This window comes from Pelophylax lessonae, assembly GCF_965119305.1.
Source record: "Pelophylax lessonae genome assembly, chromosome: 9".
In the NCBI taxonomy this organism is placed as follows: domain Eukaryota; kingdom Metazoa; phylum Chordata; class Amphibia; order Anura; family Ranidae; genus Pelophylax; species Pelophylax lessonae.
Genome location: NC_138776.1, coordinates 66,401,782 through 66,425,464, shown reverse-complemented (window position 1 = coordinate 66,425,464; position 23,683 = coordinate 66,401,782). Strand labels below are relative to the sequence as shown.

Sequence of the window (23,683 nt, the reverse complement as noted above, 5' to 3'; positions counted from 1 at the left end):
ATGGAATGGGGGGAAAGGCATAAATCAGTCGATACCGATGCCAAGGCACCACCAACGTGTCTGAGGCGTCTGCCAGAGGGTCACGCGTTCGTGCCACGAACCTTTCCACCTTGTTGTTGAGATGAGACGCGAACAGATCCACATCTGGGGATCCCCACCGCGCACACAGCATCTGAAACACCTCCGGGTGTAGGGACCATTCCCCCTGGTCCAGGGTCTGGCGACTCAGATAGTCCGCCTGCCAGTTCTCCACAACTGGAATGTGAACTGCCGAAATCGCCGAGACCTGCGTCTTGGCCCAGGACAGAATCTCGGCCACTTTCTTGGCCACCTGGGCACTCCTGGTGCCCCCTTGGTGATTAATGTAAGCCACCGCCGTTGCGTTGTCCGTCTGTACACGCACTGGGCAGCCCTGAAGCCGAGCCGACCAACGGAGCAAACGGAGTCTCATTGCCCGCAGTTCCAAGACATTTATTGGCAGGGAGGATTCCCCTCCGACCAAGTGCCCTGGGCACACAACTTGCCCAGAACTCCACCCCAGCCCGACAGGGTTGGTAGCGGTGCCTACTACAGTGGTTTCCAGCTTCCATAAGGATACTATGGGAATGGCACATACTATACAAATAGTGCCTTGAAAAAAAAAAAATGTAAATGTATTTTATTGGGATTTCATGTGATAGACCAACACAAAGTGGCACCTAATTGTGAGGTGGAAGAAAAATGATAAATGTTTTTCAACATTTTTTACAAATAAATATCTGAAAATTGTGGCATGCATTTGTATTCAGCCCCCTTTACTCTGATAACCCTAACTAAAATCTATTGGAACCAATGGCCTTCAGAAGTCACATAATTAGTAAATGGAGTCCACTTGTGTGTAATTTAATCTCAGTATAAATACAGCTGTCCTGTGAAGCCCTCAGAGGTTTGTTAGAGAACCTTAGTGAACAAACAGCATTATGAAGGCAAAGGAACACACCAGACAGGTCAGGGATAAAGTTATGGGGGGGGAAGTATAAAGCAGGTTAGGTTATAAAAAAAAATATCCCAAGCCTTGAACATCTCAAGCCCCGTACACACGTACCGATCGTCGGCCGACGGAACGTCCTACAAATGTTCGCGGCTGGTGTGTTTGTTGTTTGTCTGTTGAAAAGTGCTCCAAACTTGCCCAGGACATTTGTCTTCCGACAGAAAATGACGTCACTACGTTCCACGCACGTTCGCCGCTACAAAAGAGGAAGTGAGTGTTTGGCCGTGACCCTTCTGGGCATCTCGCGCTGATTTCGGTAGCATTTGTTTGGTTGACGACATTTCGCTATTTTCCGAGACATCGTTCGAGAATTTATTATGGCGACCGTGAATTCGTCCGTTGCTGTCGTTAGTGTTGGAGTTTTGGCTCTGAGACGACGTACGAGCAATAGGAAGAAGAAGCGGACCTCCTGGACGAAAAATTGGTTGCTTAACCGTGATCAATTTTCTCATATGTCCTTGCTGAGGGAGCTCCAGGAAAATAATCCTGATGACTTCAGGAATTATTTGAGGATGACGGATCCCATCTTTTACCGTCTTCTTGCCCTGGTGTCCCCCTATATTCTGAAGCAGGATACTTGTATGCGGCTTGCAATTACTCCTGAGCAAAGGTTAATTGCGACGTTGAGGTATCTTGCAACAGGGAGAAGCCTGCAGGATCTGAAGTTCACCACAGGCATCTCCCCCCAAGCTCTTGGTATCATCATCCCTGAGACCTGCTCTGCCATCATCAAGGTCTTGCAGAAGGACTATATCAAGGTATGTTTGATTTTTTACATTACATTACATGTATTACTAGTTTCACCCGAATTATGATGTTTTTGGATGTACAGCAATTGACACAGGCCATTATTTGTAAACTACCCTCTGTCCGCATGCACATAGTAGTAAAGATGTAGATTATCTTTAACCATTTGTAAAATTACCCACTAACCACCCCACCATTCTCTCCTATGTGTCCCTAAACGCATTGCCTGTTAACAGTATTTTTGAATTTGGGTCATTTTATTGCTTTCCCTCAAACAATTATTCCTTGGCCAATGTTTTAGTACCTAGTTAATGATTTATCTAAAATACATCAGTCCATCCATTCCCACCTATGATTCTGTATGTTTATGTAATGATGTTAAAACCTTCACTGACCACAAGCCCTAATTGATGTATAAATGCCCAGTTTTACTTACCCATCCCCCCACCCACATGCTAAATCTCAAAGTCAGCATATACCAAAGCTCAAGTTCAGAGGTCTTCAAACTATGGCCCACCAGTTGTTCACGAACTTCAATTTCCATCATGCCTAGTCATGTCTGTGAATGTGAGAGAATTACAAGGCCTCATGGGATGTGTAGTTCTGCAACAGCTGGAGGGCCGTAGTTTGTAAATCTCAGCTCTAGCTGGTGAGTATAATGGGCCATACACACTAGAAGATTGTCAGAACAATTTATCCTTCCGATTTACCAAAACCAAATAATATGAGGTCCAACAAACACTTTCAAATCCTATGCAATCTGGTAGGCCCTTGCACTACATAGAAAAGTTAAATCTGCACGAAAAAGTCTTCAGAGAATCTTCTAGTGTGTATGGCCCTTTACAATATAAGAACAATAGGAGTTTGAAAAGAAATGTATGTAGATGTTACATCCCCATATCCAAACCTTTGCCTTCCTGTTGTATATTTTTTTACCAAGTTGCATAAGCATTTAACAGACAACTGTGTGTGTAATTAATAATGTGATGTGCTCAAGCACTAATTTTATTTTTTGTATTTTTTCCCCACAGTTTCCTTCAAACGCAGAGCAATGGCTGGAGATTTCTGATCAATTTCTGGAGAAGTGGAATTTTCCCAATTGTGGGGGTGCTATTGATGGGAAGCACGTCCGCATTGTCCCCCCTCCGAATTCCGGCACATTTTATTATAATTATAAAGGTTTTTTTAGTATAGTCATGCTAGCCATAGTTAATGCAAACTATGAGTTTATTTTTTTGGATATTGGCAAAAATGGCCGCAATTCGGATGGGGGAGTTATTGATCAGACGGAGTTCGCTCGTCGTCTAAAGAACGGCACTCTGAACCTGCCATCCAGGGAGCAAACTGTTGAGGGTATGAGCTTTGTGTTTATCGCAGATGAGGCTTTTGCGCTTGGGGAGCATCTCATGAAGCCCTACCCTCAGAGGAACCTCACCCCAGACCAAAGGATTTACAACTACCGGTTGTCCAGAGCTCGCAGAGTTGTGGAGAATGCCTTCGGGATAATGGCCAACCGGTTCCGGATATTCCTGACGTCCATAAACCTGGCACTGTACAAAGTGGATAATGTGGTCTTGTGTTGCTGCATTTTGCACAACTTCCTACGCAGGAATGCACAAAATTATGTCTTGCAGCAACTGGATACTGACCCTGCTATGCCAGGTACAAGTGGAGAGGCCCAACCTTCTAACCAAGTGGAGTCCATGACGTCAATGGAAGTTGGACGGTCAGCATTGGCATCACACAGGGCCCGTCAGATCCGCCAGGAATATCTGGACTATTTCGTGGGGAGAGGAGCTGTGTCCTGGCAGCAATCACTGTCACACACCCATTAATCTTGTTAAAGATTGGACACACAAGATAAATGTCAGAGATATATTATTTTTCAACACATTAAACAAAAATTGCAATGATTCTGTATTGTGGATTATAATCATTTGGGCACATATGCCAAACACAATTATTTGGGTTAATCATGTGTTATATATGTGTGACTTTGGAAAGGTTAATACATTCATCAGTGTGTTTCTTGACTGTAGTCTCTCACCAGCTGATCCAAAGTGATGATGGCCATGTGTTATTTTTTAGCCAGTGGTGTAAATACAAGGGCCTTCTGCACCCCACAAAATGTACACAAACCCTGTCACATTGAGAACTAGGTCACACCCAAGGTTCATCTAATGTCACCTTACATTGGTGTTCATTGTCCAGAAGTTGCCCATACTATATATTTCATATAATACATTAGGGTATTAACAAAGTACCTACACCTGTTATGTTGTGTTCATTTATGACATCCTTCTCACTGCCCACCAATGTTAGGATATGTCAGTGTTATGTGAAACTTGATCATTGTTCATCTCAAAGTGTTATATATATAGGTAATGGAAAGTGAACTAGAGCAACGAACAAGCAATACACTATAGATTACACTGATCTCCCTACACTGATTTCTACTGCCAATATCAATGCCATATTGAATCCTAGGACTGCTAGTACCTTGAGTGTTGAGTCACACTTATGCGATGCGGGAAGTCTGCGACTTTGCAGCCTTCCAGCATTGCATAAGGGTGACCCGCCACTTACTTTTTCCACAGGATTGTATTCCACAAGTGTTAAGCACTGTGCGATCCAATCCAGATACATCAGAAATAAAGGGTCATGTGCGACTTGTATGCGTGTTCAGTGCGAATGTAGCCATACAAAGTGTATGTCTCAATTCACACTGCACATCTGATGGCATGTAATATCGTAGCGCACTGCTCCTTTATTACATGCGATCAGATGTTCATGCGAAAATCAGCTATACAGTTTGTATGGCTCAATTCGCACTGCACTCGCACAAAAGTCGCACATGATGCATTTATTCAGCCGCATCAGGATAGGATCGCACAATCGTTCAAACTTGTGTGATCCGATCCTGTGTGAAATGCCAGATCGCACTGTGATATGCGTTAAAACTGGGGGTATCTTTAACATTTCATTGACACCTCCAGCAACTCGCATATGGCAGTGTCCAAAATGCTTTCATTAACATGTAAATATGTGAATAGGACAGCCATCATACATTTAGTGCTTCTTTACACAGCTTTAGACCTCGACCCCCCAACTAAAGTCTAATAAAGAATTGAACACACATTGTTGAATGTAAAAACGTTTTAGTATCAAACATTCACAGGGTTAGGGTTAGGGTTAGGGTTAGGGTTAGGGTTAGGGTTAGGGTTAGGGTTAGGGTTAGGGTGTTGTAAAGTGCTTTTCCCAAACTTGGGTACACTCTTTAACATCTGAGTGTAATTAAAATGCCCTAAAACATTCTAAAAAAATTGTAACATCAGGAACATCCCAATACAAACATAAAAAACCTAGTAAAATTGTGGCTTAAAATTTGCCAATCATGTCCACAAAATTGCGCATTTTGATTTGTAATGCCGTTGCAGTCTCCTTTATATGTTCCAGGTCTGCGCAGCATTGGAGAGCCTCACGGGTCAATTTGGCTAATGTGCAACTATGTAAAACATGGTCTGTAAAAATTAAAAAAAAAGGAGTCAATGTGAATCACCTACATGAGGTCATAATAATAGAGAAACATTTGGTGTCCAGGTAATCTTAAATTCCTCTCGAGTTAATACCTACCCTGTTCTTATGCTCTTTTGCCCTAGGCTCTTCTTCTTCCTCCTGTCCTCCTCCGATGCTGTTGCTGATGATTCTGCCGGTCTCCTGAGCTTACTATATATTCATTAGGGGTGTGAACGCATGATGACGTCATTGTGAGGGCATGGTTGTAATGTATATATATTAAGATGCAGAGACCAGAGACGGGCAGAATGCACGGCAACAGCATTGGAGGAGGACAGGAGGAAGAAGAAGAGCCTAGGGCAAAAGAGCAGACAACATAAGAGCAGAAGATTGGACAGCAGAAGAGTGGAGAGGAGAAGATCCAAAGAGCAGAGTGGAGAAGACCGGATGAAGATATTTAAGAACATTTCATAAACGTCTCCTGTCGTTATTCACATACACTTCCATTTATGTGGTTAATGTGTAGGGGTACTATGTACCCCATACCCATTCACATAGTGATTGGGGTCTGGGATCTGGGGGCCACCCTTTGTTAAAGGTTGCTTCCAAAGTCCTAGGAACCCCCTGGCCGCATGACCCCCCAAAACCACCAGACAGGGTTGTGGGGATGAGGCTCTTGTCCTCCTCTACATGGGAGTAAGGTGCTTTTGGGTGTGCGGTGCAGAGGCCCCCTGGCCCAAATCAACAAAACCCCCCCATGTTGAGGGCATGTGTCCTGCTGTGGTCCAGGGGGTGTTTGGTCCGCTTGCTCGTTCTCTTTCCTGGCCTGACAAGCTGCATGCTTGTATAAGGGTCTGGTAGGGGTTTTGGGGGTAACCCACGCTGTCTTTTTGTTGTGGGCATACCCTCAAACTCAATACCACACACAAAAGGCCTGGTTGTGAACTTGGGGGGACACCCACGGTGGGTTGTTAAATTTTTGGGTGTAGTTCCCCCTCAAAAATCTTCACAACGCAAGTGGCCCCGCAAGTCAGAGCATCCTGATCCGACTTACGGTGCCACTTCCATTCAAATAAAGAGGCTCCCATAGGGAACTAGTGTTGTAAATTGGAGGCTAAAAATAACACTGATAAAAATCATTCTGAAAAAACCTACGTGGGCACACAATTGGCTCTTGGACACTTGGTCCTGGTTCCTCCACAGTTTCTGAACTGGCTTCCATGCTGCTTGGCACGTTGCCAGGAGATCGGGCTTCTGACCTGGCTGGGGATGCCACATCCTGGCATGATGCAACATCTGCAATGTAAATTTGTAAGGGAATACAAGAATATAAGGTTAAACAATCATTGCAAATACACATATTTCTATGATACCACTACACAAAAATCTGTGCCTACCAACCTTCATGTTGCTCTGATGTCTGGTCACTTGTTGGCTCCACCAGTATTATTTCTGGAATAATGTCTTCATCTACATAATACAAAACATTGGCCATATCATAAAAGTCACAAGAGGTACATTTGTTAGGACATGGTGCCCTGCTTGATAGCTCTTTCAGTAACAAATATGAAGACATGTACATGGTTATCTACGAAAAATATGGTACATTAATGTTTGACAGTGCATAGGAACCAATTACCTTTAGTGGAATCTGTGCCACCTTCTGTGCCCATGTCCTCCTCTTCTTCCTCCACTGCAGATGGAGCTGCCAAACCTCTCCTCCTCCTTTCCCACTGTTTGGCACGGAGTTTACGTTTTTCTCCTATTTAAAGGTTTGAATAATAATCTGTGATTAATAGGAATGTTTGCTGAGAAGATTCGTGCAGGAAAGAACGTTCGTTGCAACACAATACATATATTTTTCACTATGGCTTCCTGACTTTTAATGTCATATACTAAAACATCAACAATAGATCGATCAAATCACGACATGACAACTAAAATGAGTAATCTAACTTTTTACATAGACATTATAATCTAGACATGTTAATACAACATACACAAAATTATAAAAAACATATTGCATGATTAAAAAAATAAAGAAAAAATAAAACTTACTTTTTTTCAAAATCCGATGGATTTGGGAAAGCTGATCCTGCTCACGGTGTTTGAGGTCAGACCATCGTTTCCTAATCTGATCTTTCGATCGCTCGACACCGAATTTTCTGACCAAACAGGCCACCACCTTGTCCATGATGCCATCTTTCCTGGCATTGGGCCGCTCGTAATTTGCCAACTTTCCATCGTAATCCGTTTTTTCTAAAATGGAGACCATCTCCACCATTTCTGCCTTTGACATGGGTGTAGCCCTTGATTTTCTGGTGGCCCAATCACTTCGGCCCCCACTAATTGAGCTCCCAGATTGTTGAGACATGGTTCCTAATTTAACAATGATTATTCCACTGCCTCAGGTGTGAGTGTCGCATGTAGGCCTGATCTTCGGCACGTACACACCCCTGCACAAGCCCGCCACTGGAGGAGGAGTTGACGCCTGCGCTGTATTTAAAGGACGCCAGATCGTTCGGCCGACGATTCGCTAGCGGACATATCGAGAGTTGGAGCACGATCGAGCGGCGAATCACGACTTTTCCCCACAAACAAAGGTACGACTCTTTTAATAGAAAGTGTGTGTTTTGGGCCCTATACAGCTTTTATTAGGAATATCTTTATTATGTGCCAAAATACATGCTCTTTTAATATGTTTTGTGTTGTTTTGTGTCTTGCAGGCATATACTGTCCTGCAATATGGTGGACAATTTCACCACCCACAACTTTTTAATAAGTTTCATTGATGAATTCAGGCAACTGCCTTGTTTGTGGCAAGTGAAGTCGGCGGATTATAAAAATCGAAAACTCAGAAAACAGGCCATGGAACATTTGGTGGCCTTCTACAAGCCCGTCTGTCCTGGGGCAAATTTTAATTATATCCGCAAAAAAATAAACAGTATTCGCACTGCCTACAGGCGGGAGTTAAAAAAAATAGAGGAGTCCACCCAGTCTGGAGCAGGGGCACGGAATGTATATGTACCACGGCTGTGGTACTTTGATAACATGCGGTTCCTGGCAGACACCATGGAATCCAGGCCGTCAATTTCAACACTGCCTTCTACATCGGCAGAGGGCTCAGTGTCGGTTGATCCAAGCCAGGATGAGGATTTCCTGGAGGAGAGTTTTACTCAGGTATGGCATTTCACAATATATTGTCTGCTAAAATGTAATCATGTAACAAAATTATAAGCTAAACCATAATTGACCCTTTATGTAAACGGGCATAGCAAGGGGTTGGCATGACAGGCAACCGCCAGGGGCGCAGGCCAAGGGGGGTGGGTCACAAAAACATTGGCATTGTTTTATTGTTTATTTTAACAATCCACTCAGCCTGCACACCCCAGAACCCCCAGTTTGCAGGCGGATTCATGCAGGTGTAAAACATTGAGAGCAGCTTCATGCAGGTGTAAAACATTGAGAGCAGATTCATGCAGGTGTAAAACATTGAGAGCAGCTGAGCCAAAAGACCAGGAGACTGAGACTGCCTCTCACTGCATCCCCAGCACACCTCTGGTCTTACAAACACTGCTGCATCCCCAGCACCCCTCCGGTCTTACAAACACTGCTGCATCCCCAGCACACCTCTGGTCCAAAGAAACACTGCTGTAGCCTCAGCATTCCTCTGGCTCAACCTTTTTTAATACAAAACTAACAGCTCCTGCAAATGATCCATCCATCCTTGCTTCCATGTCTCTGGTCTCTCACTCTGGGTCAGCAAGGCAGGTGGCTTCCTTATTCATGTTTCCCTGCACTGCTTCACCCTCAATGCCCTACATCAAGTCCTCTGCAAGTTCAGGCCCCTCTCTCTCTGCAACCCCCTCCTCTCTCTCTCACACCCCCTCTTTCTCTCCCTCTCTCTATCTCTCAACCCTCTCTTTCTTTTTCACACCTGAGACAATGATTGCCCACTAGAGAGCTCTACACTGGGCAAACAAGGGGCAAATTAGAAACTTTTAATGCCCTTTAATTTTTTTTTGGGGGGGTGGGTTACAGTTTTCCATTGATCTTGGGGGGGGGGGGGGTTGTTGCCAAATACAGCTCCTCAACAAGGGCACTGGAGACCCTAGATACGTCACTGTATGTAAAGTCTGCTATTTGTTCACAATAATATAACAAACATGCATTTTTATATACACTATAACATTCTAATCAATTGTTCATTTCATCAACAGGGAAGTGTCACTGAGGAGGAGCCAGGTTGCAGCCAGGAGCCTGGGGAGCCTGTGGAGCCTGAGGAGCCTGCGGAACTATTTCCACCACCACCTCCTCCTGCCAAACGGAGGCAAAAGAGGAAGCACGTGGATGACATCACCGACGAGTTTATCCAGGAGGCCACCATAGCCCTACGTCGGAAACCGGAGGCCAATGAGTCCTTCGGGAATATGACTGCCAAAATCCTGGATAAGGTGGACCCCAGGCAGTGTCAGTATGCCAGAAAAATTATTCTGGATGTGCTGCAAAACGCTGAAAACGGCATACTTACTGAGCACAGCCATGCATGCCAGGAGCACCCGTGCCCTCCACCTCCACCTCCACCTCCACCTCCACAACACCCACCACCTCGCCAAATGCCACATGGCCAGTGGCAATATGGCCAGCAGGATCCAAACCTGCCCTCATGGCAACCTGATTACAGTTACCAGCAACTTTAATTTGTGTAACCCCCTATTATTTATTTTACCCCTGTTTGCCAGTTTCTAGTTTAATTTTGTCCAAATGGACCTTTTTTATGTTTAGTTTATTATACGGAAAGTATTGATGTTTGCTTTGTTTTTTTTTTGCTGAGATCCAAAAAATAAAGAAAATGAAAATAAAAAATGGCCTATCTGAATTTGTTAACATGTTTAATATTGTGCATAACCTGAAAAATATGTTTTAGACATTAATTCATACAAGAATAAAGGGTCATATCAATAGTTAGATCTTTGGTGTGAAAATACAAAAATAATGGTGAAGAGTTCAAATTATTTAATTCTAAAATTTGATAGAACAGATAGAATAGACAAACATTATCTTCATCATAACAGAACACATGCCTTTTTATTAGAAAAGTATGGCATTATGAGCAGCATCTTCCTTCTTCTCACATTTATCAAGATGAGCATGTGCTCCGCATTTCACCTATTTCTTGGACTTCCGCGAGCCGAAAGTTCTTTCTGAATAAAATGTTGAGTTTACTAGAGAAAATTCTTCCGGGAACTCATTTGGTTTGATCATGCGTGTTGGGATTTGTAGCTGTGTGTCGGCAGAATTGCGTACTGACAGGCGAACAATCGTCCGTTCTGGTGTCGGCATACAAATATTTTCATGTTTGCAAGAAAGACTTTTGTCCGCGGATTGTGCGCAGACATCTGTCGGAGGCACCATACTAACACGCGTACAATCGGCAGATCCTTCGTCCACCGACGTTTGTATGCCGACGATCGGTACGTGTGTACGGGCCTTCACAGAGCACTGTTCAATCCATCATCTGAAAATTGAAAGAGTATGGCACAACTGCAAACCTACCAAGACATGGCTGGCCACCTAAACTAGTTTTTTTGAAAAGCGGTGCTGGACTGACCTACTCAATAGAGAGTCTGTGGGTGGGTGGTAGTTGAGAGAGGGCCGCTTGGGGAAATTAACGGCCAATCAATCTGGCCCGACTTGGATGAAAAAAGGCAGTGGACCCTTGTTAAGGGGTCTGGGCTGCTACCTTAAGATACGGCCTAGTGGTCGTTTCCAAAGTTTCTAGTGGTAGTCGGTTAAAGGAGTGCCCAAAATTAGCATTAAGAATCCCACTTAGATCAAAAGATCGTCATTTTATTGGTAGCAGAACATGTTAACATTTATCCTTATCCGCTTCTTCAAGAGTATAATGCAAAGAGATCTAAAAATCTAAATAAATGAATACATGTATAAAAATAATGAATGGTTCCAAAAAAAAAAAATATATATATTATATACACACACACACACATTTTTATTTCTTAATACAGCACATCGTGCGTTACGGCATATTGCACTTTATTCAAGGTGAATGACAATGTAATGTTGTATGTAAATTGCTGCATTTCAAATTTCTCATTTTACTGCAACACATAGACCTTCATGGGTTCTAAATTCACCCTCCAAAGAGAACAGTCCAGCTACCTTTAAAAGAGTTACTACCGGATATTAAAGGCTATTGTGCTTTATGCTTCAGGGGAGCGCACATTTTAGCTATACATTGGTGGAAGATTTTACCCATACATTTTTTTGGGGCACCGCACAGTGTATATTAGCACAGGTGAATGGTTGTTTTTTCACGTTATACCACAATTGTGAATTTCACAGCACGTTTTTTTTTTTATTCACATGCACTTATTGAATAGTGTTTGATGATACTAATTTATGTGTTTTTTCTGTCATTTTTTATGACAATCTCACCCTATAAATTGTTTATTTTTCATTCACATATTTGGGGATAATACATTGAGAGGAGTCACTCAATTGATTGGAAGACTTTGTATTTATTCACAAGTATTGACTCATTTCTGGAGGTGAGAGGACCTGACCAATCGATTGATGAATGGATGACCTTTTAAAATAATTTTAAAATATTTTTCTTCAGTCACACCTTTAGACATGTTTTAAAATATTTTCTTTTTTTCCATCATTACACGTGTGGACTTTTTATCATATTTGGGACAATTTTCTATGTAAATTTATATTTTTTTCTGGCATTTTTATATTTTTTTTCATATATTTTTGCAGTTTACTTTGATTTGTTATCACAGTGTATTGCACTTCTTGGAGATTTCATTCTATACGTTATTATTAACAGTTCATTTCACATACCTGAATAGCACACCACCTTTTTCTTCTATATTTTACCTTACAAGCCTTTGAGCACTTGTCTTGGTGAGTGCTGCAGTTGGTCTATAGGTGTGGTTATTAGCAACCATAGCAGCGCACCTGTTCCTAGATTTTTATGCTCTCTAAAGCCCCGTACACACGTACCGATCGTCGGCCGAACGATCGGCCGTCTTTTGTCCAGGGCTGTCGTGTCTGTTGAAAAGTGCAAAAGACTGCACACAAATTTTATCGGCCAACAACAGCCGACTGCAGAAGTGAGGTCATGTGATGGTTAACTTTCCGTGTCTTTTTTCTTCTCTGAGCATGCCCAGTCTTGCAAATCTGCTGATTGTCGGCCAAATTCTGTACTGACTGGCGAACAATCGGCCGTTCTGGTGTCGGCGTACAAAAGTTTTAATGCCTACACGACAGATTCTGTTCGGCCGAAAATGTGCTGTCGGAAGAATCATACTAACAAGCCGACAATCGGCCGATCGTTCAGCGGCCGAATATCTGCGGCCGACAATCGGTACGTGTGTACGGGGCTTTAGGGCTCTTTCACATGGGCGTTCCGATTAGATCCGACTGTCAGTTTTTTAGGCGGATCTGATCGGATGCCCCATTCAGCCCTATGGAGCAGCGGATGTCAGCGGAGACAAGCCCGCTGACACCCGCTGCCATCCGCATCCGATCCTGTCCGTGAAATCCGGACGGATGGAAACCCTATTTTCCATCCGTCCTGGGGATCGGATTGGAGGGGATCGGATGAGAGCGGACAGGCGGTCCGCTCTCATCCGATTCCCCAAAGAGAGCAGCGGGGCTCTGACACCGCTTTTCTCAGCGGGGGGGTCGATCCGCCGATCCCCCGCTGAGCAGAAGGATGACAGCTGTTCTCCGCGCTGTGTGCGGAGACACAGCTGTCAGTTCCCCATGCATCTCTATGGGGGAAATCGGAATGGGAACGGTCCGTTCTCATCTGATCTGATCCGCTGGACGAATGGAAAATAGGGTTTCCATCCGTCCAGATTTGAAGGATCGGCTCGGATGTCAGCGGACATGTCTCCGCTGACATCCGATGTCCCATAGGAATGCATGGGGGGGACCGCTCAGATTCGCCAAAAAAACGAACAGGCGGATCTGAGCGGTCCGCCTGTGTGAAAGGGGCCTTAATGATGGAGGAAATAAGGCCCCTTTCACACATATGGTCCGTTCAGTTCATCAGTCCAGTCACATCAAAATGTATCAGTTTTTCCTCCATTTTTCGTCCTTTTCCATCCGTTTTTTTTAAATCCACTACCAATGCAAAAAACGGATGAAAAACGGACCGTTTGTCCATTTACATCCGTTTTCCGTCCGATTAGTTTTTTTGATGGATGAAAAATAGGGCATTCATCCGTTCCAAAAAACAGACATTGACGGAAGTGGATGTTAACGGAGGATCATCCTTTTTACATAGAGATGCATTGATGTCCATTTTTCATCCATCAACGGATGGATGAAAAACAGACAAACGGACAGTATGTGTGAAAGGGGTCTTAGAGTACATTTTGCCTAACCAGCCTAATGAGAGAAGTTTTCCCTGGCTGTAATTTTTCTTACAAAATCTCTTTTCCTGAAATCCCTCGTTATCACCAAATTTGACCCCCTGCTGTGTGTCGTCCCCCCCCCCATCATCCATATGAATAAAGTGCGCTTCCTTGGGGATCTTTGGAGTTGCCATATTGTATGGATCTCCCTACTATAATCCTATATGTGTTCCCGGATGGTAGGAAAAATCAACACCTATTATAAAGTCATCTGAGGTCTAACTGGCACCACACGGCATGGCCGCCTTACTTATCTCCCAGTTATGACTACAGCAGTGTATCAGTATACTGTATCTACATGCTGCATTCCTGGAATGCCATAGGATGAAAACAAATAACAGGGTAATATGTCGTACAAGCCATAAACAATTCTATGTCTGCAATCATATAAAAAGTACTACAACCATTGCCTTACAGGCTTCTCATGGGAAGATTGGTTGTTACAATATATCTAAAGAAAAAACGGTCATTTTGGATAGAGTGGGGGATGGGAGAACTATCAGAATTGTTGGCACCTGTGTCCATTTGGGGAGATTTCCCTTCACTTCTATTGCAGACACAATAGGAAGCGGGGAAAATCCCTTCTTAGACAGTTGTCACCATTGGAAGAGTTTCCCTTTGTTCCTGTTATGGTGACAATTCAAAGTTCCAGATTGTCTTTAATACCAATCTCAGTGACAACGGTCACCAGGACAAATAGAGAGAAAGAGTGAATCTCCCCAGTAGGGACACAGCAATAAAAACCAGACAGAGGTTGTAACTCCACACAAAATTCAAATCTAAAGCAATGTATTGTATTATGGCTATAAAACTAATTTTAAGTATAACGAAAGGCAAAACTTTTTTTTTTTTTAAATAGAGTGGAGAAGGATTAGAACACCTGTGAGGTTTTCATTGCTCTGTGCCCCTATTAGGAAGATTCACCCTCTCTACTTATCCTGGTGACCGTCATCACCATCACTGAAGGTTAGAGAATTTTTAGTTGTCCCCAGAGGGGACACTATTTCCAATGACCCTGGAACATGAATAGAGGGGGCCACTATTTCCAATGACCCCGGAACATGAATAGAGGGGACACTATTTCCAATAACCCCGGAACATGAATAGAGGGGACACCATTTCCAATGACCCCGGAACATGAATAGAGGGGACACTATTTCCAATGACCCTGGAACATGAATAGAGGGGACACTATTTCCAATGACCCTGGAACATGAATAGAGGGGACACTATTTCCAATGACCCTGGGACATGAATAGAGGGGACACTATTTCCAATGACCCTGGGACATGAATAGAGGGGACACTATTTCCAATGACCCTGGAACATGAATAGAGGGGACACTATTTCCAATGACCCTGGAACATGAATATAGGGGACACTATTTCCAATGACCCTGGAACATGATTAGAGGGGACACTATTTCCAATGACCCTGGTGACAACCATGAATTTCCTCACTTTTCCTCTCACTTCCCAATTCACTAAAGCTAAATCAGCACAAACTTACTCAGAACACAATCTCAACAAATATAAATAAATCCAAGTTAATTTAGGCTCGGTTCACATATATGCGATGTGGAAAGGCTGCGAATTCGCAGCCTTTTCCCGCATCGCACACGCACCCCCGGCAGTTCACACTGCCATATGCGATACGCTGGGGGTGTCAATGTAATCTTAACGACACCCCCAGTTTGATCGCATATCGCAGTGCGATCGTGCAGTTCGCACAGGATCGGATCGCACAAGTGTGAACCGCTGTGCGATCCGATCCTGATGCGGCAGCAAAAATGCCTCCTGTGCGTGTTTGCTGCGGGTGCGATGCGAATTTAGCCATACAAACTGTATGGCTAAACTCGCACCGCACAGCTGATCGCATGTAATGTCGGAGCAGTGCGCTCCGACATTACATGCGAACCCGGCACACGCAGAAGTGTGAACCGGGGCTTAATTAAATAATCTGTTTGCTACTTACTTAAAAAAAAAAAAAGTGTTCTCACTCACTTTAACCTAAAATAAACCAAATAAAACAAAATAATTCCGCTCTCAGTGAGAATACAAAAAAAACAGCTACTTCAAAAACTGCGATACCGGCCAAACAAATAAAAGACAAAATAAAGCAGTGCTAAAGTGATATATAAAACAATAATGTGTAACACATGAGTGACCATATGCAGTAAAATGAAACAATCTATACATAAAAATCAGTGAAGTATATGTACATAAAAAAGAGTCCAATGAGAAATATTGCATCAATCCATCCAGAGAAGTGCATTGCAACGGAAAACCATAGAAGGGATCGCCGCCTCCAACACTCGCCTCTTACCCAATGAGAAGCCCACACATTGAAAGTTGCAATTTCAAATGAGAGGACTACAACTTTCAATGTGTGGACTTCTGATTCATCTATGGAAGCACATGCACATTATTCGCAAGGACATCTTACTACAAAAGGTAAAGAATAAAACATGTTGCGGTCTACAGAGTCCCTACAATCAAGCAACACATCTTTGGGGGACCTGAAACCACATTCGGATGGAGGAGATATTTTATAGGCAACAAAGAATGATTCAAAGCAAGATATCCCCCAATATTGATGTATGTCTTCCACCTGTGATGATCATCTCTACACACCTGCTTTAGACCATTATAATTCATGGTCCTGCTGATTCGGTAAAGCTGGATACACACTATCCAACTTCTGTGGTTAGATTTCCTTCAGATTTACCTTTTCTATGTAGTGCAAGGGCCGGCCAGATTGCATACAAATTGAAAGTGTTTAGGTTTGACCTCATATTATATGGTTTTGGTAAATCTAAAGGAAAAAGTCTTCAGAAAATCTTATAGTGTGTATGGCCCTTAAGAGGCGTGTGTTGGAGGTGGCGATCCCTTCTATGGTTTTCGGTTTCACTGCACTTCTCTGGATGGATTAATGCACTATTTTTATGTACATATATTTCACAGATTTTTATGTATAGATTGTTTTGTTTTACTGCATATGGTCACTCGTGATACACATTTATTATTTTATATCACTTTAGCACTGCTTTATTTATTTATTTTTTATTACTAAAATAAACCATATATATATATATATAGAGTAGCGCAACTAGCAACAAACTAGCAAAATAACTAGTGAATATGTGTAAATAAAAATGCAACAGTTATGTATGCAAAAACAATGATTGCTGTTCACAAAATAAACAGTGAAAGAAAGTACAAAAGAATCCCGTATGAGCCAGTTTACACTACCACAACTCAAAGTCGCCCCGATGTTGGGCGACTTTGAAGTCGCCCGTGCAGCACAACTTCATCGCAGCTTGCAAACGACTTCTCATAATAGAAGTCAATGCAAGTCGCTCCGACTTCGCCCAGAAGTAGTGCAGGAACATTTTTCTAAGTCGGAGCAACTTGAGTCGCTCTGAATAGAACGGTTCCATTGCACAGCATGTAGCGCAACTTGTCAGAGTAGTGTGAACCGGCTCTAATGAAGGGCAAATAGTAACAATAGATCAACAGTTCGTTCTGCTAATAAGTAAAAATATAAAATGAGAGAATACTGTGATCTTCCACCTCCGTGTTAGATGATTATACCAATCCTCCACCAGGGATAAGATGGCAGCTTACCTTATACTTAGACCCCTGTTCTACCAAGTAAGGAGTCCCCTAATGGGGGCAAATTCGGGTGAGTGCTTCGCTCTTAATCGCCAACACCTCCGTTCAATGATGCATACTCTTGTTCAGTGGTAAATGAAAATAAATACATTTCCCTCACTTCCTGTTTTGGCTACGGGGCAGGAAGTGAAAGGAAATCTCCCTAATGGGACATAGATGACAAAAATGAAACTCTATTCAAAATGAAATTAAAAAAAAAAAAAAAATGTTGCCATTATTTCTACATTAAATCTCTTCTCTAATGCACATGACCCCCACATAGAGCATTTGTCCTTCATGTTTAGTATGTGTCACAATGTGGGGGGGGGGCTCTGTGTGTGTGTGTGGGGGGGGGGTCTCTGATGTAAGGGGGCTCTGTGTGTGGGGGGTCTCTGATGTAAGGGGGCTCTGTGTGTGGGGGGGGTCTCTGATGTAAGGGGGCTCTGTGTGGGGGGGGGGGTCTCTGATGTAAGGGGGCTCTGTGTGGGGGGGGGTCTCTGATGTAAGGGGGCTCTGTGTGGGGGGGTCTCTGATGTAAGGAGGGCCTCTGTGAGGGTCTCTGATGTAAGGGGGCTCTGTGGTGGGTCTCTGATGTAACGGAGGGCTCCGTGGGGGGTCTCTGATGTAAGGGGGTCTTTGATGTAAGGGAGGAGGGCTCCATGGGGGGTCTCAGATGTAAGGGGGGCCTCTGTGGTGGGTCTCTGATGTAAGGGGGCTCTGTGTGGGGGGGGGGTCTCTGATGTAAGGGGGGCCTCTGTGAGGGTCTCTGATGTAAGGGGGGCTCTGTGGTGGGTCTCTGATGTAAGGGAGGGCTCCGTGGGGGGTCTCTGATGTAAGGGGGTCTTTGATGTAAGGGGGGAGGGCTCTGTGGGGGTCTCAGATGTAAGGGGGGTTTCTGATGTAAGGGGGGCTCCATGGGGGGTCTCTAATGTAAGGGGGGCTAAGTTATTAGTGATCATAAAAAAGAAAAGTCAAATGAAGTGCAAGAAAATGTGCAGGGCGATTGGGGGGGGGGGGGGCGCCACAGGATTAGCACCACTCTGGGAAGCACACTGAAATTGCCAATGAGTACAAATGTCTAAGGGCTCGTTGACTCGAAGGGGTGCGTCCATTTTCTTTTTTTTGCTTTCCCGCACATTGCCTTTAGGGCAGCCCATTCATTTCAACAGGCTATCCTATGTGTGTGAAACACACCAAAAAAAAGGTAGAGGTGCAATTTCTGAAATCGCATCTCACCCAAATGCATGATACTGTTGTACCATTGGTTTTGATGGGGACGTTTGCTAGATGCATAGGGGTGCCATTAAGAATTAAAGGCAGCATGTTTTTGTGCAGTGCAGGAAAATGCACGATTTCCACGCATCCCAGCACCACAGCAAAACACTTAAAACGTAACTGTTGGGTTGTTAAGAGGAAAGCAATCCATGGACAGCTAGATGCATTGCAAGCATTTCAGCAAACTATACTGCAGATCTTTATCCGATTCTATCATAGAGATACGGCATTGGGCCAATTCAATGTACTTGCTGACATGTTTAAGTGAAATGTTTTGTCTTTATAGGTATGGAGAGCGGAGTCTACCTGCTATGTAGATTAGATTAGATCCTTCAGACATTGCTGTTCTGCTCTGCCTGTAATTGGGTGATCCTGGAACACATCTGCTGGTGATGGTGGAACACCCACCTTGTTGCCTCCCACACAGAAACAAAGGATCCAACAGCTGCCAATCAGATTCGACCAGCCTTGGACGTTTGTAAAGGGGAAGGCAAGGTGTGGGGCACTGGATCACTTTGTCCAGGTAGGTATCCTGGTTAAGTATTAAGTCAGGAATAGGGAAGGTTCCCATTAGGTAGCTCTTCAAATACAAGGGCCATGGCTTGGCTCATATCTTAAAGCTGAAGTATAGCAGTTTTTGTTTGTCAGCTTTATTGACATCACTTTTTTTCCTTACTTAATATTTTTATTGAAAAATGAACAATATCTGCTATACATCAGAATCTAGTAAATGGTATCACATGCAAGTAGGGCTACTGTTAGAAATCTCAGGGCCCCGAATATATCAAGACAATATTTTTTATTAAAAATGCCTTAAAATTATTATTAGCGGACACAAACATAGCTGACAACTTGTGTGAATAAGCCCTTAATTGTCTTTTACATTTTAGAAAAAAAATATATAATTTTTTAAAAAATTTTTAAAATTATTTTGACAATTTTTTTTAATTATTTTTTACAACGTTTAATTATTATTATTGTTTTTAACAATTTGTTATTTTTTTAAGCCTGCAGTGCTACAGGAGGGGCACACAGGAAGGGGGTATCAGAAGCAGGCAGAATGGGGGGGGGGGGGGATTGGTGTCAGAGAAGCAATTACAGGAATGATGCCCTGTGTCTGTGTCTCTCCCCACAGCAGCTGAAAGCTGGCAAGAGGGGGAGAAACTGGCTTTCAGCTGCTGCAGAGAGACACACAGGGCTTCCTTCTGTAATTGTCCCTCACCAATTCCTCGTGCTGTTGGGCCCCCTACAGGAGTGCTGGCGGTATACACGCACGCACCGCTGGCGACTCGTTGCGGCTGTGATTTGACACAGCGGGAGCCCATCAGTGGGACCCGCCGATCGTTCACAGGAGAGACTGAACAGCGGTCTGACTATGTAAACAAGGCAGACTGCTGTTCTGTCAGAGAGGAAGATGGAGATCTTGTGTTTCTGCTAAGCAGAAACACAGATCTGTCTTCCTTCAGTTAAGCCACTTGGGGACACAGTTAGAAAGCACTCCCTAGGAGCACACTTAACCCTTAGATCACGCCCGATGTTAACCCTTTCCCTGCCAGTGTCATTGGTACAGTGACTGTGCAAATATTTTAGCACTGATCACTGTATTAGTGTCACTGGTCCCCAAAAAAGTGTCAAAAGTGTCAGTTAAGTTTCCGATTTGTCCGCTGCAATGTTGCAGTCCCGCTGAAAAAAAAAAAAAAAAAAAAAACGCTGATCGCCGCCATTACCAGTAAAATAATATTTAAGAAAAATTAATAAAAATTCAATAAAAATATCCCATCGTTTGTAGACACTATAACCTTTGCATAAACCAATTATTATACGCTTGTTGCAATTTTTTTTTATTTTTACCAAAAACATGTAGCAGAATAAGAATACACATTGGCCTAAACTGATGAATAAATTCGATTTTTTACATTCTTTTATTGGGTATGTTTTGTAGCGTAAAGTAAAAAATATTTTTTTTTTTTAAAAATTGTCGGTCTTTATTATAGTGCAAAAACTAAAAACCACACAGGTGATCAAATACCACCAAAAGAAATCTCCATTTGTGGAAAAAAGGACATACATTTAATTTGGGTACAGCGTCGCACGATTGCGCAATTGTTAAAGTAACGCAGTGCAGTATCGCATAAAATGGCCTGGTCATGAAGGGGGGTAAACCTTCCGGGGCCGAAGGGTTTTAAACCCTACAATACCTGTAATGGAGGATATTCCATGCTGTGCAGGCAGCTGGACATTGTAGAAATCTTCCCTGCAGGAATTGCCTGTCCTCTTCCTGGGGCTGAACCTCTGGCACGCAGAAGATTCATAGTGTCAGGCTCTGGGCTGAGCGGCCGTGAAAAAGTACCCCCCCCCTCCTCCTCCTTCATTGAGAATAATTTGAGTGCTTTCACTGCCTGTAACACAATCTCTGATTGGAGGAGAGTCTGACCAGTCACAGGATTCTCTCCTCCATTCACAGATCCTGTTACAGGCAGTGAATGCAATCAAAGAACATTTCTTAATGGAAGAAGGAGAAGGGGGGGAGACCCCCTTGGGAGATGTTTTTGTGGCAGCTCAGTAGCATTCTTTGGCTCTGAGGAAGAGGATCCTCCCTCGAAACGCGTCAGCCAGCTATATAGGGATACCATCTCGTTATTCAGCACCGTAGGAACATCCGGGCTGTCTTGGAGGCGATTGGGTCCGATATCTTTACATGTGTGCAGCTATCATATGTTTGGGAGTACAATGTATGTTGCTTTTTTGGATTTTAATAAACTTTTTTAATGGTAATGCACAAGGTGTGTGCGCCCTTCTCTTGTTGTTTTTCAGGGTATTTGGACACCCTTGGTCCTGAGAGGGCAGCAAGACCTTAGGTGGTGTCAACAAAGACCACACAAAACCATTCCCCGTCTTGCATACCACTCGAGTGAAGGAGGAATACCGTTTTATGATCATCTTTGTGGCAGCTCAGCCTGGGGTCCAAAGCTAATAACTCAGTGCCGGGACAAGGTCATCTAGAGCCCAGGACGGCCATGCCAAATTGTGCCCCCCCAAGATGTATGAGCATTATGTGTCAGCAAAAATCCCCCCCTAAAAAAAAAAAAAAAAAAAAAATCAAGCTCTAATCTGCATGCTTACCCCCTAAGCATTAATCCCCCCTCCTCTCAATACAAATCTACCCCTGCTATAATCCCCTTCCCAGCATGAATCAATGCCCCCCCAACCCCCACAGCTCTAATCCTCTCGTTCCCTATATGCCCCACTGAAAAAATCCCCCCCCCCCCCAGTACAAATCCTTTATCCCTCAAATTTCCCCTCTGAAGCACAAATCCCCCCCCCCCCACTCCAATTCTCTCCCTCCCAGCACAAGTTCCCCCCAGACCACATTCCTAGCACAAATCCCCCCCCCCCCCCATTTCCCCTCCAAGCACAATTAGCCCCAATCATTCCTGCTAACACAAATTCCCCCCCCCTCAAAAAAGAAAATCCCCCTCCTAGCACGAATCCCCTTCTCCCTACCATATTATGTTTTCTAGCAGAACCCCCCCAAAATTCCTCCTCCTAGCACAAATCTTTTTCCCCCATCCCCCCTCCAAACACAAATCCCCCTCAAATCACCACTCCTAGCACACCTCCCCAAATTTCCCCTCTTAGAATAATTTTTATTTCCTGCCCCCCCTCCCCAAAAAAAATTCCCCTCCCCCCAACCTCCCTGTGGTGCCCCCCTGACCTCACATGATACCACAGTGGCCAGGGCAGCGGTCCCTCCTGTCCACCCCTTGTCCCGGCCCTGTATTAACTCCCTGCCTGACGGACGTTCAGCCACAGGAAGAGGACCGGGCATTGCTTCAGTGAAGTTTTCCTGAAAGAAACAATGAGGCCACCATTGCTGATGGCTCATTCTGCTAATGCTAGTTTCCTGGCTACTGAATGAGTCAAGTGTCAGTAACTAGCGCCCTAAGCATCTAAAGGCAATCTGAATGCATAAACTCCTTCACTTGGATTTGGCACAATGTCCCGCACAGCTTCAGCATCTCGCTTTTTTCATTTCACATACTGCCTGACAATCTGCCTATCAATAAAATGTAAATGTCATGGAGAATGGAATTGAAATGGATGTTAGGAAATACCAGACTGCTATCACATAAAATATGACATTGTTTTATTTATTGCTATGACATTTTGTTGTCTTTTATCTCTTATTCTAGTTACAATTACTCGCACACATTCACAAGCTGAACTCCAGGCAAACCGCTAAACACAATGCATGTGACATGTTTTCCATCATCCTTGTGAGTCGCACTCCATCCCCCTGCCCCACACCACAGCCAGGATGGGGACTCCACTTGCCTCCAGGTAAAGGATAAGTTCACCTTTTAAAAAAAATAATAAATGCACTTATTTTTGCAGGTAAAAAAATGTGCGTTTATTATTTTTTTCCTGGAGCCTGCAGAGCATTGCAACCATGATCAGCAGATTGCAGGTGCAAAACCAGACTCCTGCAGAATGTCAGTATAGCTGTCTGCCTGTTTAAAAACGATTCCCCATTAAGGCCCCTTTCACACAGGCGGACCAATCAGATCCGCCTGTCAGTTTTTTTGGCAGATCTGAGCGGTCACCCCATGCATCTCTATGGGGCATCAGATGTCAGCGGAGACATGTCCGCTGACATCCGATCCGTCAAATCTGGACAGATGGAAACCCTATTTTCCATCCGTCCAGTGGATCGGATCGGATGAGAACGGACAGACGGTCCGTTCCCATCCGATTCTCCCATAGAGATGCATGGGGACCTGACAGCTGTATCTCCGCACACAGCACGAAGAATAGCTGCCATCCACCTGCTCAGCGGGGGATCGGCGGATCGATCCCCCGCTGAGAAAAACGGAGTCCGTCCGACGGACTCCATGTGTGAAAGGGCCCTAAATCTTATAGGACTCCTCACACCACTGCGCTGCGACTGTAGTGCAATCTGAAATGGCCTGCATGCTGCATCTTTGTCGTGGTTTTCACAAAAAACAGAATTC

At 43.9% G+C, this 23,683-nt stretch overlaps 1 protein-coding gene across 1 annotated transcript in view; it reads right to left on the bottom strand.

The window, feature by feature from the left end:
* The window catches only part of PTPRE (protein tyrosine phosphatase receptor type E), a 383,381-nt gene that overhangs the window by 338,625 nt on the left and 21,073 nt on the right, over positions 1–23,683 (bottom strand). The gene's annotated exons all lie outside the window — the stretch shown is intronic.